At 38.9% G+C, this 16,741-nt stretch overlaps 1 protein-coding gene across 2 annotated transcripts in view; it reads left to right on the forward strand.

Annotated features, from left to right (window-relative positions):
• The first annotated feature begins 2,308 nt into the window (after positions 1-2,308).
• The window catches only part of Atf2 (activating transcription factor 2), a 74,410-nt gene continuing 59,977 nt past the window's right edge, over positions 2,309-16,741 (forward strand). For both annotated transcript variants that reach the window (XM_021152748.3, XM_029471965.2), the window contains exons 1-2: positions 2,309-2,469; positions 13,435-13,531. The gene's annotated coding sequence lies outside the window, so the exon portion shown is untranslated. The remainder of the gene's footprint in view (positions 2,470-13,434; positions 13,532-16,741) is intronic.

A 16,741-nucleotide genomic window follows, 5' to 3' on the forward strand; every position in this document is an offset into this window, starting at 1 on the left:
AGGCTTCTCAAGTAATTAAGCTAGTTTTAAAGGAAGATTGAGTTGGCTCACATACATGTATACAGGCCAGCAACCTATTAGAAGGTCCAGTGACATTACAATTTCACTTTCATGCTAGGCGTCATTATTAGACTGCAGGCTCATTAACTCTCAGATACTATTCCAGACAAACTTACAATTTTAGATTCGCTTGGCGTGGAGAAATTGGGTGTATTTTTTGTAAAGACACGAATTGTATTCATAAATCTAAATTAGAAATAAGCATTTAACAAATGGAAAAGCATGATACTAAAAAAAAAAATAGGCTTGCTTTTTAAAAATCAGTGCAAGATTTCACAGGCGCCTTAATCACATTTTGCAACTTGTACATTTTTATTGGACAACCAAGATCCCTAAAATAAGCACCAAAATCTTCAGTAGGAATAAGTATGTTTAGGAGTAGTGTACCTGAACCAGCTATGGAATTGTAGAGGCCTGTAAAGGTCTGTCTCTTTCGTTGTCATTACACTAATTAGTCGATCTTTCTTCTTGCCCCGTTTTAAGGACATTACTTTGTGTGTATGAGTGTTTGACTGCATAAACGAATGTGCACCACATGCCCACGGGGCTGGAAGAGGTTGTCCGATCCCCACCCCCACCCCCCTTTTATGAGCAGCCGAGCAGCTATGTGGTGATAGGAAACTAAACTCGGGTCCTCTGCAACAGCAGCAAGCGCTCCTAACCACTGAGCCATCTGTCCAGTTCCTTCCCCCGCCCGCCCCCTAGTTTTTTTGAAACCTACTTCCTACATTAACAGGCATTTCTTTGGCACTACAATTTACAGAGCAAAGGAAAATATTGTGGGAAGAATGCCTCTTCTCTGCTGGGTTCTCATTGGCGTCCTTTAGTCCTCTTTAAAACATTAATACCAAGCCGGGCGTAGTGGCGCTCCCAGCACTCGGGAGGCAGAGGCAGGCGGATTTCTGAGTTCTAGGCCAGCCTGGTCTACAAAGTGAGTTCCAGGACAGCCAGGGCTACACAGAGAAACCCTGCCTCAAAAATTAAAGAAAAAAAAATTAATACCGATCTCTTAAGCTTTAAAAGAATGAAGCGTTTCTATTGAAATTAATAATTTTAATTAATTTGCTGAGGGCTGCTTGTGGGTGCTGGGAATCGAACCCAGGTCCTCTGTACGAGCATTTTGTTGTTGTTGTTTTGTTTTGTAGACAGAGTTTCTCTGTGTAGCCCTGGCTGTCCTGGAACTCACTCTGTAGACCAGTTTGGCCTCGAACTCAGAAATCCTCCTGCCTCTGCCTTCCGTTTTGCTGGGATTAAAGGCGTGCGCCACCACGCCCGGCTCGCATCTTAACCGCTGAGGCATCTCTTCGGTCCCTGAAATTTGTATTTTAATATCTGACTAAGTAAAGGAAATTTGATAAAAGAAACCTCCATAATTACAAGAATTTTTTTTTTTTAGGAAAAAGATCGTTGCTTTGTTTTAAAATATGGTGACATGGGGGTGGAAGACGGTGTATTTCCTTTTGATCACTGCCTTTGAACATACTCGTATGAAATGTAATATACCATGTACTTGACGCAGGGTGGTGGGGAAGATCGGCTCCAGTTCTGGCTTAGGAAAATCCGAACAAAGACCTCTCTGAGAAAAGGTTTCTATTTTCTACGCAGGGCTGACTTATTTTGCTTCAGTGTGCACAAGGGGGCGGAGGTGATGACTGGCAAACCCCTACTCTCCAAAACCTTAGGCGTAGCTCTCCAGCTCTGGCTTCTGGGTACTCGGAGGGTGGTCCAGAAGCGCTTCTCCCTTCATAGTCTCATATCCCTAGCGAAGTCAGAAACAAATACGACAGAGACACCCGGCGCCAGGTCTGGGCTCCTTTAGGCTCCCCCGACCTCACCTTTCTTCTCCCACACCGCCCACGCCCTCCTGCTCGCTCCACTGCCACCTGCGCGCGCGCGCCCCAGATCCGGTGCCGCCTCTCGTGCCCGCCTCCCGACGGCTGCCAATCACAGCTTTCTGCAGTTCCCTGGTTACCGAAACAACGGTCCTTGGGCGCCTTGGCCACACCCCTTTGGACCTGCTTCCCGCCTTTCGTGCTCTTCGCCCAATCACTCGCGTCCGAGTGTTCTTTGGTTCCCGCCTCCCCCCCCCCCCGCCCTCCTGAAGACCCGCCCTTTTTCTGAGGCAGGACGGAGTCACCTGACCCGCGGGCTCTCCCTCGGTGGAAAGCAGGAAGGGGCGTGTGCGTGAAGGGGAGGGGCGCGAGAAGAAAGCGGCAGGGATGCCGGGAGTGGGGCGGGGAGAAGGCTTGTCAGTCGGATCTCGCGAGAGAGGACGGAAGCCTGTGGGAGCCCGTGGCCTTTAAAGTGCGATTCAGCCCTCTCCTCCGGGGCTAGTTTGTAAACACGGCCGGGCTCCGGGCTCCGGGCTCGCGGGTGGCTGGCAGGACCATGAATTAGTGACCTGGAAAGGTGAGTAAAGGTAGAAGGGCCACGGGCTTGGAGGTTGTAGGGATGCAGAGGAAGAAGGTGCTAACATGGCGACGTCGCTGCCTGTAGTCCCCACCCCCCCGCCTCCCACCCCTTTTGCGCCCCTGCTGTAGACCCCAACCCTCCGGACGGCGGTGGCCGCGCCGCCGCCTCTGGCCTGGCGGAGCGACCGGACCGTTAGGTAACGCGCTGCGGCTCCCGCCGGCCCCTCCCTCGCGCGCTTTCCCAAGCCTGAGCGAGAAGGAATAACGGCTCCTCTCCGACCCCTCCCTCCGACTTCTCCTCTTGTGTGGTCACTTGAGAGGTCCCCGAGGCGCTCTTCGGATCCGCCCATCTGTCGGGGAGACCCCCGCCGCTAGTCCTTGATCGCGCCGCCCAGAGGGCCCACGCTGGGCTCCCTACCGGGGACTCGGGCGATCGAGGGTTTGGGATGGTGCGGTGAAGAACGTGATGGAGTCAATGGTAATGGAGAACCTGCTGGTGGTCTCGGCCTTTTCTGTCCTTTCTGCCGCCCTCACACTCCCGCCGCCGCCACCCCCCCCTTTCCAGGTGGGGCGGGGTTGAGGTGTGGGTGCAGGTTGATTCTGCTATACCCCCCGCCCCCCATTTACTTCGACCGGTGTTCTGCAGAGCTTTTGTAGGAAAATAATCTGTGCCTTTTATTACCCCAGGGACAAGGAAGAGAGGTAGGGAGGGATGTGTGTATGTCTCCCCGGGATGCTCACTCATTGAACCAGACCTTGGAGGAGATGGGAACTATTTTTATGCACATAGGTATTATAAAATTGTCTCTTCTTTAATGGAGACTCTTAGAACTGGGAAGGTCGAGTAAAACTATCACCAGTATAATGGAGTAAAAGGGTTACTCATGATAGACTCTAGGCCCATTGACTAATACCTAGATTACCTTGTGGAAGTCACAGTTACTTGGGGATTATAAACTAGGGACACGTTCACACCACATGCAGGTAATGCTGTTTTTAACATCTGACTAAACACGGACTGTTCTGAGCTCAGTTTGTCCTGTTTGAAGAAATTCTTAACCCTTGGCCATTGTCAAGTAATAACCATTCCAGGAATACTACTCATTTAGCGCCAAATGGCCAGGGTCTCTAGCGCCCAAATGGTAAGATTTTATAAAAGCTTATTTTAAAACCGTTAACTCTAGATGAAATAAGAGTCTTGTATTTAAATTTGCTAAACCCATTTGAAGAATCCCTGCAATAAACTTTTTTCAAAAGTAAAGAAATATTTTGTAGAGTATGCTAAAAACATATCCTATATAAGCCAAGAAAACTAAGTACATGGATCTTTAAGGCCATCGTTAGTTGAGTAATAATTAAGATTCTAGGTCTTAAAAATCATTAGTAAATAATTGGAGAGATGTTTAGAGATGTTTTCATGGGTATTTAAAATTTTTTTTTTTTTTTGGTTTTTCGAGACAGGGTTTCTCTGTATAGCCCTGGCTGTTCTGGAACTCCCTTTGTAGACCAGGCTGGCCTCCAACTCAGAAATCCGCCTGCCTCTGCCTCCCGAGTGCTGGGATTAAAGGCGTGCGCCACCACGCCCGGCGTATTTAAAAATTTTATAGCTATATTGTTTTGAAATGATACTATCCATTAAATATTTCATGGCCAACATTAAGTCAAGAAATCTAGGTTTGTTTTTGTTTTTTTAATTTTTTTTAAAGATTTATTTATTTATTATATGTAAGTACAATGTAGCTGTCTTCAGACACTCCAGAAGAGGGCGCCAGATCTCATTACAGATGGTTGTGAGCCACCATGTGGTTGCTGGGATTTGAACTCTGGACCTTCGGAGGAGCAGTCGGGTGCTCTTACCCACTGAGCCATCTCACCAGCCCTGTTTTTTTAATTTTTAAGAAATCTTGAAAACTTGAGTTTTATTTATCTGTAAAACTTGAGTTTTAATTATTTATCTGTACTCTCCTAATCAATTATATTGCTAGATCTAGTAAATAGCTTTACTTTACATGCTGTTTCCACTCATTTTTTCCTTTAGTCTCTTCCAAAATGATATGTGTTTCTGTGAACTGGTATCACTTTCTTTTGTTACTCTTATTGAAATGCCCTTAGAAAAGTAAGTCTTTTATATTTAAAGCAAAATTTGTACTGGAACCCTCCTTGATTAGAAGTCAATGAAAGTAATTAGATAATTCAATGAAAGTGATTGGATGATTTAACTGACCTGTATGAAAATTAATACATATAGTACTCCCTGTATTAACTTGTAGCCTACAAAACCACCTGTCATATAGTAAATGGTTTTAACATTTTGTGACTATCTTATATTCACATCTATTTCTTTAGACTGAAATCTTGTCTGAAATGGAATATGTTCTATGTTTGTTTTTAAGATTTATTTATTTTTGTGTTTTGCTTGCATATATGTATGTGTACCATTTATGGGCAGTGCCCTTAGAGACCATCTTAAATCCTGAATCTCTAAAACTAGAGTTACATATTATTATGAGCCACCATGTGGGTGCTGGGAACTTATCCCAGCTGCTCTGCAAGAACAACAGGTACTCTTAATTGCTGAGCTATCTCTCCAGCCTTTTGTTTGCTTTTCTACCATGCTAGGAAAGCTCTTTTTAATTTGTTGTTTCCAGACACGGTTTCTCTCTGTAGTTGGCTATCCTGGAACTAGTTTGTAGACCAGGCTGGCCTCCACCTCACAGAGATCCTGCCTACCTCTACCTCCTGACCACTGGGACTAAAAGGTGTGCTCTTTTATTGAGGTATATATTTCTCAAAATCTCTATATGTAATTTGTTTTTATTTTACAGTTGTGTGTGTCTAACTGCTTGTCTGCCTTCTTGCCTGTGTGGATGATAGCATATTTATGGAGATTAAAGGACAACATTGAAGAGTAAATGTTCTCTTTCCACCACATGGGTTCTGAGGATAGAACCCTGGTCATAAGGCTCAATGGCAAGAGCTTTACCCGCTGGACCATCTCGTTAGCCCTATATGTAACTCTAATGTTGAAGAAATAGTGGTCCCTATTACTATTTTTGTCTGTGGGGGGGAATTGCAGAAAAACACTTTCTTTTTTATATTTCTTAAAGTTAAAAAGTTAAAGTAAGGTATCATTTCATAGAAAATGGAAGAATGCAGAAGTCTTTAAGGCCATTGGTAATTGTAATGCATGTTTCATATTACATAGATATGAAATATACAATTATAAACTTGTATGTGATATATATACCTTCTCATTTTTTATTGACAAACCTAAAACATATTTTTATTTTAAGATAGTCTATGATGCTTACTTTGTTCTTTTTGATAATCATAAAGGGATTTAAATGTATGTTTTATTTGGTGTAGTATATGTGTATAATGTGCTTGTATTGGCATGTACATGCTACAACTTGGGTTTAGTGGACAGAACAACTTTATGGAGGTAGCTTTTTCTTTCCACCTTACATGCGTTATGGGTATTGAACTCAGGTTGTCAGGTTTGCATGGCAAATGTTTTGCTGGCTGAGCTATATCACTGCCTCTAAAATAATTATTTCTGTTTCTTCTCTTCCTCCTCCTGCTCCTTTGGGGCCAGGGGACAACATGGGGTATGACTGTATCTTGAGAGTGTAGGTATATTTACTTGGGTCCATATTTTAACTGGTAATTGTCAGCCTTTCCCCACATTAATATCCAAGAAATTACAAACAAAAACAAAAAACACTTGAAATATAGTAGTGAGTGACTTGTGATCCTTTAGAAGGTTCTTAGAAAAACAGAGTAATTATGCTTGGCAAATAGTAAATGGACTTGAGTTAATTTTCATAGTATATGTTTACATTCATCTGTACCATTTGCTTTTCTTTCTTACCTTTTGTTTTGTTTGTTACTTTGTTGTTTTTGTTCATTTGAGACAGGTTTCTCTGTGTAGCCCTGGTTGTTTGGGAACTCACTCTGTAGACCAGATGGTCTCAGACTCAGAGATCTACCTGCTTCTGCCTCCTTAGTTCTGGGATTTAAGGCATGCGCCAGTTTTGATTTTTCAGTATGTTCTTTAACATGTTTTCATTTTGTCTAATGGAACTTTGCATTCCAGTTTTCTATCTTTACTCATTTAGTTTTACCTTTTCTAGCATTATAGCTTTCTATTATATTCGTTTTGTGATGTTTGATTGATTATGTAGTTAACCAAGTCACTTAAGCCACTTAATAACTTTCTCAGTATTAAATGCCTGAATGGAAGAAAATTGATTTAAATTTTTGTTATTTATTTGAGATAGAATGTCACTCTGTAATCCAGGCTGCTGGAACTCGTGGCCTCAGACTTATGGCAATCTTGCAGCAGTCTCCAAGTCCTGAGATTATAGTAGCCATTAGCCACCCTGTCTAGCTAATTTTTAATAATTTTTAATTTTGAAGACAGAATCTCTTCGTGTAGCTTGCTCTGCTTTTTTTTCCCTTTCTGATTTTAACGTTGAATTAATGAACATGTTTTTGGTTTTTTTGAGACAATGTTTCACTGTGTTTGTATTCCTGTATTTTTCTTTTGTATAAGCTTTGTAGTATTTGCTACCATTTTCTTCCTTTGAGTTAATTCTATAATATAATAAGCTCAGTGGAAATACTTATCAGAGAATATAAGTATTTGTGGAGTTGCCAGGACTTTTGCTTTCTCCCAGAAGGAGGCTTACACTGGTGTTTTAGTGTGAATGTGCTACCTTTGCCATCATTTTGTTAACTTGTGGTTATGATTCTCAATATGATGTGATTACTTGACTGCGAGTTATATATAGAGAGAGATTATAAAAGTTGATGCCATTATTTTTAATAATCTCATTAACATTCTAGTGAGACTTTTCATATCTTTTGATGAAATTAAAATAAGACAGTTCTAATATTTGCTTTTTTTGAAGTCTTTTTCAAGAATTTAATTAACATGATTATACCATCAATTCTCAGTCACAATGTTAAAAGTTGCTTGTGCTTGTTTATCATTTGTCAGGTATGGATTATAAAAGATTTATTTATTTATATTATGTATATGAGTGCTCTGTCTACATGTATGTATACTTGTATGCCAGAAAAGGGCATCAGATCCCAGGAGAGATGGTTGTGAGCCACCATGTGGTTGCTGGGAATTGAACTCAGGACCCCTGGAAGAGCAGACAGTGTTCTTAACTGCTGAGCCATCTTTCCAGCTTCCTATCAGGTATGTTTTAATGGTGAAATATGGATATTGGTTGGATTGGACTTTCACTTTCTTGAACTTGAATATACTCTGAAGAGAGAAAGATGTGTGTGTGGTATACCTACATATCTTTGAGGGTATGTGCATGTGTGTATGGTTGTATATTCACATGTGTGGAAGCCTTGCAAAATTTTGAGTGTTTGCCTAGATTAGTTTCTACCTTAATTTTTTAAGTTTTTATTTATTATTATTATTATTATTGTAAGTATATTTTTTGTGCATGTGCAAGATGTGTGTCCGTGGGCATGCTTACCTTAACACGTGTGTGGATATCAGAAAAGAATTCTGTGGAATCAGTTTTCTCTGTCTACCTTTGCATGGGTTACAAGGTTCAAACTCAGGTTGTCAAGCTTGTACAACAAGCACCTTTACCCACTTAGTCTATCCTTCATATTAGTTTTTGAAATGAAGTCTCTTACCAAACCTGGAGCTTATTCATTCATTGAGGCTAGCTGGCAAATGAGTTCTAGAGATCCACCTTATTCCTCTCCCAGAGGTACTGTGGTTACAAACTTACATTTCTGTTCTTGGCCTGGCTTTTATGTGGGTACCTGGGATCAAACTCAGGTCATCATTTCTATATATCAGGTAACCATGCTGACAGCCATTTCTCTAGCTCCTGAATAATTCTAATTTTCTTTTCTTTTCTTTTCTTTTCTTTTCTTTTCTTTTAAGTGTTTGTATGTGTGTTGTGTGTGTATGCATAAACCAGACATTGTAGTATAGGTATGTAATCTCAGTAGTGGGAAAGTAGAAATAGGAAGAGCTGAAGTTTGTTATTCTCGGTGACATAGCAAGTTATAGGCCACCGTAGGTCATCAAGATTTTACCTCCCCAAACAAAAGGCAACCTTGGCTGGCTTAGAACTGGCTTAGATTCTCTTTTCTTTTACCTCCCAAGTGTGGAGGTTAAAGGGGTATGCCACCATACTGACCCAGAAAAAGTTTATATTAAAAAATCTAAAATAGGGGCTGGAGAGATGGCTCAGCGGGTAAGAGCACTGACTGCTCTTCCAAAGGTCATGAGTTCAAATCCCAGCAACCACATGGTGGCTCACAACCATCCTTAATAAGATCTGACACCCTCTTCTGGTATGTCTGAAGACAGCTACAGTGTACTTAGATATAATAATAAATAAATCTTAAAAAAAAAAGAAAAAAAATCTAAAATATTACTTAGGGGAGGAGAATAAGTATATTTTACTCACATGTTTATATTATAAACACGGTATTATATAATTATTCCATTACCAAATCTAAAACCAAGTTATTAGTAAACCTTAATCTACTGCTTTTCATATTTTTCACTGTTAGTCTGTGAGTTTTGTGAAACCTGAACTTGCCTACTTAGCCCAGGATCAGTGGTCTGGTAATATTTTAAAATAAAGTTTAACTTTAAACTTTAACCTAATTTGTTGTTGTTTTGAGATAGGGTCTCTCTATGTAGATCTGGTTAGCCTAGAACTTACTATGTAAGTCAGGCTGACTTTCCCCTCCTAGAGATCTGCCTTTCTGTACCTTCTGACTGCTGGAATTAAAGACATTGTATCCAGCATTACTTAAAAAAAAAGTATTGTGATACTCGGCTGATTTCACTATTTACATACTAATTTCTTGAGTTGCTTTTCATCAATGCTTCAGTATAGGTTGATGACAATATGCCTGGAAACCATCTGTTATATGTTGTAAGTTGAGAAAAACTTAAAACTACTGCTTCCCTCATTGAGGTTGGGAATACATTTCTCACTTTTGAGGAGTTTAATTTCTTTCTATTGATGAACTAAGCATTCCATATCCATTATACACAAGGATAATATCAAATCCATAAACTAAAGATCAGTTTAACTCTTACAGTAGATTTTGGCATTATATGTGTACTGCTCAAGGTTTTAGCCATAAAAATAAAGTATGATTTTGTATTAAGCATTAGGAAAATGTATATTTAAAGTCAAAGTAAAATGCAGTGTAACTTACAAACTTACATAAATTTAATACTGTTTGAGTTCATGCTCTAGTCTGTATTTTACAGATTATTATTATTACTATTATTAATATTTTTGGGAGGGTGGGTTTTTTGTTTTTAAGGCAGGTTTTTTCTGTGAAGCTCGGGCTATCCTGGAACTTGTTCTGTAGAGCGGGATGACCTCAAATTCAGAAATCCGCCTGCCTCTGCCTTCTGAGTGCTGGGATTAAAGGCATGCATCACCATCACTCAGCCACATTATTTTAATTCTTCTTGATATTCATTGTTCATTGACATATCATTGTAAAATAAATTGTTTTTAGGTTATAACTGTAGGTTTTTAGGCTCATAGATTTAGATTTTTTAGGAACATTTTGTTGTTTCCAGGGTAGTTCTAAGATCATCTTGTACTTTGTGGTACCTGTGAAGTCACAAAGAAATTGTGACACAGAAAACTCTCTGCCTGTTTGTATGGTTCTGCTTCCCTTGAATGACATTGTAAGAGAGCATAAGTCCATCTTTCTGGTAACTTAACATTTTTGTTCACTATAAAGATTTTCTATAACCAATTTATATGGTATATGGTAGATATACTTATATGGTAAATATACTTATAAATATATGGTAAGTATATGGTAAATATACTTGACATCTTAAGATAGTACAAAGTTATTTTTGTAGGTCAGGAAGTTTAGATTGCCTCATCTGGATCCTCTGAGAACCCTCCACTTTAACTAAATCATAAAAATAAAAATATATTTAATAATAAAGTTCTGTATGATATTTCATTGTGTATATAGATTATGTAGTATTTTAAAGTAATCCCTAGTTCAATCATGTTGTCACAGATGACCAGATTTTATTGTATGTTTGGAATCCTAAAGCCAAAATCAATGTGTTGACAATGTTACATGCAATTTGAAGACTCTGGGGAAGAATCCATTTGCAAGATCCCTCACCTTGTTGGCTTTGCCCTCCCTCTTCTGTTGCTTCCCACCTGCCCAGGGCTGCTCTTCATATGGGGAAGCTGAAGTGCTTTCCTCATGGCCATCTCTGGCAATGACAGATCCAGGTCGTCTCTTTCTAATCCTGCTGACTTCTCTTTCTGGACGAATGTCTTACGCTGACTGTCTCAGTGTACTCTAGATTGGCTCACGTGGATGGATGCCTGAGGACATTCTGTTTGGGGATCTGTAATCTCTATATACATGCACAGTTCCCTTTTCTTTTAATAGAACCTATTCACAGGTTCTAGGAATTGGAACATGGACATTTTTAGGGACCATTTCATCTATTACAAATTGACTCCTTAAACTTTATTGAAGACTTTAATTTCTGGTTTTTTATTAGTTTGTTTGTTTACAATACATCTTGATCTGAAGGCAGCAAAAATGAACTGAGCTACTAGACCTACATTGAACTTCTAAGACCTCAAAGCCCACCACCTAGTAACACTTCCTGCAACAAGGCCACACCTTCCAATAGTGCCACTCCCTATGAATTAAACATTCAAACACAGGAGTCTGTGGGAACCAGTTCTATATAAACCACCATACCTAATTTATCAATTCTCAAATTTCTTCATTCTCATGGAACTCTCTCTCAGGACCATGAGTTTTCAGATAGTATTCCTAAAGTGGAAGAAGTAGTCATTAACTAAAAACTATTGTTTCTATTATCAACTACAGAGCTACCTGAATTCCAAACATTATTGAACACAACAAGACAATATGTGTGTGTATGTGTGTGTATACATACACACACATATATATAAAAGGCAATACAAAGCCTTTTAAGGTTGTGACTTTGTAAAGTTGCCCCAAACCTGCTTACATAGTATCTTCATACCTAAGTACCACTCAGGACTTCTCTTGGATATATAAGACTTGAGTTTGTGACTAAGAAAAGATTGCTCCTCTTTAACAATGATACCAATCCCTTGGGCTATGTGTTCTGGTAATGTTTGACTCTACATAGAGTGATTACTGTTGGCAGTCCTGGTAGCTTTGTGTGGAGATACTGCCTCTTCCCATAGGTTACTTAAGTTCAAGTGTATAAATATACAAAAAGTGGGTAATATTGGTAAAGGAGAGATTCCCTACATCTGTGCTTTCCAAGCTTTAATAAAAGGTGTTATTTTTAATGTTTATCAATGTCAAGATGATTATGAATAAGTCAAGCTGTGAAGGACAAGTATGGCTATTTAACTTAATTACCCTTGTTGCTTTAAGTGATACTTGCCTTGCTATGTTTCAAGATGCTAGTTGTAGATTTTTTTGACCAACTGCTGAAATAAGTATATAAATATCTGTGTGCAGATAGGCAGATCTAAAACCATGCTTGTAAAAATGAACATTTCTTTGAAAAACAAAATAGTTTGCAAGGATCTGTCTCTGCCTGAAATACATGAGCATGTTTTCAATACCATCACATAGAGCCAGTTTATAAGACCAATCTGCAGGTGATAGAGGAAGAAGGGACAATTATGAGTACCAGAATGGCAATGTAAGAGCAAAGAAAAATGAATTGTACTTTTGAAGAGTAGGCTCATATAGACCATCTACAAAACTGTCCATTGGATTATTATTCCTTTTATAGCCATAGTTTGCATTTGTGTCACTAAATATACCCTTTGAGTCCTTGTCTCCATGAAGAATAGTTTTTCATTTAAAACCTTTTTCTTCCAACTTTGGATTAAGATACTTTCTAGTTTCTGGTCTTTTACTCTTTAGTTATTAAACATTAAGGAACCTTCACTGATCCTAAAGGAAAGTGTTATTCTTCTTCCCAGTAGTCTGTAATAATGGGGGCCAACTCACAAGGTACAGGAACATTTATTTCCTTTTGAACATCATTCTTTGGAAATCACTAACTTTTCCTAACATACTTGGTATGTATCTGAACCTTCTGTCAAGTTCTTCCCTGTCCACCTTATCTAGTTCTTATTTAACAGATTGGTGTGATCATTTATAAGTTTGTGGATTGCTTGTAAGAGTTTACTTTCATCTGGGCAGCCTCCCTGTCATTTTTGGCCAGTAGTGACTAAGTTCTGTTCCATAGAATGTGAGTAGAATTTTCCTTTGGAGTTCTGAAAAGTCCCTAAAGAGAAGCCATTATTCATTTATCTTTCCCTTGCTGCCTGATTCACAGCTGTGCCGGCTAGAACTTTAGCATTTGTTACACACCTTTAAAAGGAAGGGAACTAAGATAACAGCAGAGCAGCAGAGGACCCTGAGTCCCTTATGATCGTGGTTCTGGGATACTTGTATTCATATGAAATGACTAAATCTCTGAACAATACAAGATTGAGTTTTCTTAGTGAATCCTATTCTAAGATGCATGTGAGAAATAACAAGCTATTTCCATGTAAGAGACACATTTAAACTAGGGCCCATAGATTTTATTGTGTAGCAACAACATAAAAATTATTAATTTTCACTCCAACTTTTGATGCTTTGATTCAACTCTGACATTTCACCTATTACCTGTCCTTCAGGTATATGCTGCTAAAAATCTTGTTTTCTTCCTTTCACCATAGTTCTGTTGCCTTTCTTCCATCCTTAAAATTGTTTTATACCTACAGGTGGTAATATGTTGGCAATTTGGGGGGCTGTGTGGTGAACATCTTTTTGAAACATTTGATATTTTGGAAGAAATTTTAATTTTCTATAATAGGAATAGGCAAGATTTAATTATAAAATGTATATTAAGCAGGATAAGTTTATTCTCTTCTGCTTTTCTCCTTTTCTCTAGAGATACTAGATGGCAACTTGGGAAGTATTGCTTGCTTAGCAAGAGCTTAGGGATAATTCCTGTTAACAGTAAAACTCATGGCCCACCAGCTACAAAGGTAAGAGAATTTGAGCTTCTCCCCCCTCCTACCTCTGTGTGTGTGTGTGTATGCATATTCATATGGGTACACATACATGTTGAGGCCTCAGGTCAATGTCAAGTGTTTTCTCTCTTCTTTCTTTCTTTCTTTCTTTCTTTCTTTCTTTCTTTCTTTCTTTATGTGTGTCGGGGGCAGGTGTTCTCTATGTATCCTGTGTAGCTCTGTCTGTTCTGGAACTCAATATCCAACTCAGAGCACTGGGATTAAAGGCATGCACCACCACTGTCTTTTTGAGACAAGATCTTTCGCTATACCTGGTACTCACTGAGACTGACTGACTAGCAAGTCCCAAGCTTTCTCCTGCCCGTCTCTACTTCTTCAGTATTAGTCTTTTTTTTTTTTTTTTCTTTTTCATAAGTTCTGAGGATCTCTTCAGGTTTGTGCAGAAAGCACTTCACCAACTGTTCCATCTCTCAAAGTAAAGCTTTGAATGTAAAATTGTTCTTTTCATATCATAATAATTGGTCTCTAATGAAAATAATAGCAATTTCTATGCAGCAGTTTCACAAACTCCAGCAATCTATATTGATAGTGTTCAGTGGGGATGGGGTCAGATCTGGAGGGTTAGTAAATTTAGAAATGGCCTTTTGGAGATAGGATGCGAAAACACACTGAGGGCTTAAATTCTTTAATTTTTCTTAATCCAAAAGTTCTTAAACTTACTTAGCTTTCAGCAAAGAGTCCAAAAATAAAAGTCCTAATCCACCTAAAAAAATTTAAATTGTAGTAACAAGTTAATCTTGGAAGTGTTTTGTGGGTTGCAGAATCACTTTGACAAAAAGTTGATTTTTCTATGGCCGTGTAAACCTATTTGCTTTGAATTATTAAAGCTTATATTTATGATTGTTGCCAGCCAATCCAGAAACATCAAGCTGAAGTTGCATAGTTTGTCACTCACACCTTTTTGAACATGAATATGCGAACTACGAAGGTATTAGAGAAATGAAGTATGGCAATTTTGTGTGCAATCAATGTACTGTTTATGTAGTTCCTAAAAATGGAAGAAAAATAACAATGTAATGAAGGCAATCTGCTTTGCAGAATCTCTCTAGACACGGTGAATTAATGATAGACACTGTCTGATATATGAAGATTCATAAGTTGATCCTTTTTTTTTTTTCTTTTTCATAAGTTCTGAGGATCTCTTCAGGTTTGTGCAGAAAGCACTTCACCAACTATTCCATCTCTCAAAGTAAAGCTTTGAATGTAAAATTATTCTTTTCATATCATAATAATTGGTCTCTAATGAAAATAATAGCAATTTCTATGCAGCAGTTTCACAAACTCCAGCAATCTATATTGATAGTGTTTTCTTCTTGAATCTTGAGGTTCAAATCAAAGAGATTTGCCTGCTTCTCCCTCCCAAGTGCTGGGATTAAAGCTGTGTGCCACCACTTCCTGGCCCAGGCAGTTGTAATCTGCTATGTGGGTGCTAGGATTGCACCCAGGTCCGTTTATTTATTCGTTTCTTTGTTTATTTAATGTATGTGAGGATACTGTAGCTATACAGATGGTTGTGAGCCTTTCATGTGGTTGTGAGCCTTCATGTGGTTGTGAGCCTTCATGTGGTTGTTCGGAATTGAATTTTTAGGACCTTGCTACGGTCAACTCCCAACTCCACTTGCTCAGTCCCTGCTTGCTCAGGCCCAAAGATTTATTATTATACATACTGTAGCTGACTTAAGACGTACCAGAAGAGGGAATCAGATCTCATTATGGGTGGTTGTGAGTCACCATGTGGTTGCTGGGATTTGAACTCATGACCTTCGGAAGAGCAGTCAGTGCTTTTAACTGCTGAGCCATCTCTTCATCACCTTTTTTTGTGATTTTAAAGGCCCTCAGCATTTGATTATTCTGGCTTATGTTATTTCACTTAATCTGAAATCCCATATATCAGCCATCAGAAGATCTTAGATCTCAGTGTATTATTGTTGTTATCATTGCTGTGTGTGCTATATGATGTATACATGGGCACACATGTTCATAAGATGAATATGCTATGCCACCACCTCATGTGAATATCAGAGGACAATTTCAGTTGTTGGTCCTTGCCTTTTATTTTGTTTGAAATAAAGGTTCACGCTCCCCTCCAACCCCCCCCCCCACACACACACACACACACACAAACTGGGAATACAAGGCTAGTTGGCCCATGAGCTTCTAAAGGTTCATTCTTTCTGCCTCCTGTCTCACTCTAGGATCATTAGGGTTACAGATGGGTACTACTATCTTGCCTGGCTTTACATGTATTCTGTGGATTCAAACTCAAATCTTCATGTTTACACAGCCAGCGCTTTGCCCACTCAGACATCTGTTTTATTTTGGCTCAGTATGTTACCTCTTCGGTGTGAAATACCATAGCCAACTAGCTTGTATTTTCCTTTGAGAAGGCTCAGCCATGCATCACTTCCTTTGGTAGTCTTCCTAGACCATCTCCAGAACTGGCTAGGTACTTTGGGGGATAGAAACAACGTCAGATAAACTGTTTAAAAATAATTTTAAAGAGACAACTAAATTTGGATCACATGGTCCAAAATCCATATAATAAGTAAAGTCCATGGCTATGAGTGTAACTCAGTTGTAGAGCACTTGCTTAGCATGTACACATCCCTGGGTTTGGTCCTGGTTAACTCACAGGCACGTGCACATACACACCATAATCATCTATATTCAAGAGAATTTTGGGCTCACATCTTAAATAAATATATCATACCTATATTATTCGATAAAATATGCTGTTGAGAATGATATCTAAGATAGGCATTGTAGCTCCTGCCTATAATTCTAGGATGTGGAAGGCATAGTGAGAGAATTGTTCAAAGTTTCAAGGCCGTGGTCTACAGAGCAAGTTTCAGGCTAGCCAGAATAGTGAGATACTATCTCAAAAATAAAGAAAAGAAAGTGCCATTTAATGTTTAGTACCATTACTATTGAATACTATGGTAAAATTTACATAATTACATTTTAAGGCTATAAAACTATATGATTTTAAAAGTTATATATTTTCGTATATTGACAAGATTGAAATATATGCTGCTGTGGACTCATGATAGCAGTTGTCTCTGAATGTTGAAATTTTGATATTCTAAGTGATTCTTGCATGCCCCCTCCACACATATTTGCTCTAGTAGGAATAAATTTAAATTCTCTTAAGTTCAACAGGGGCAA

Source organism: Mus caroli, unplaced genomic scaffold (assembly GCF_978045245.1).
Source record: "Mus caroli unplaced genomic scaffold, Mus_caroli_1 scaffold_2, whole genome shotgun sequence".
In the NCBI taxonomy this organism is placed as follows: domain Eukaryota; kingdom Metazoa; phylum Chordata; class Mammalia; order Rodentia; family Muridae; genus Mus; species Mus caroli.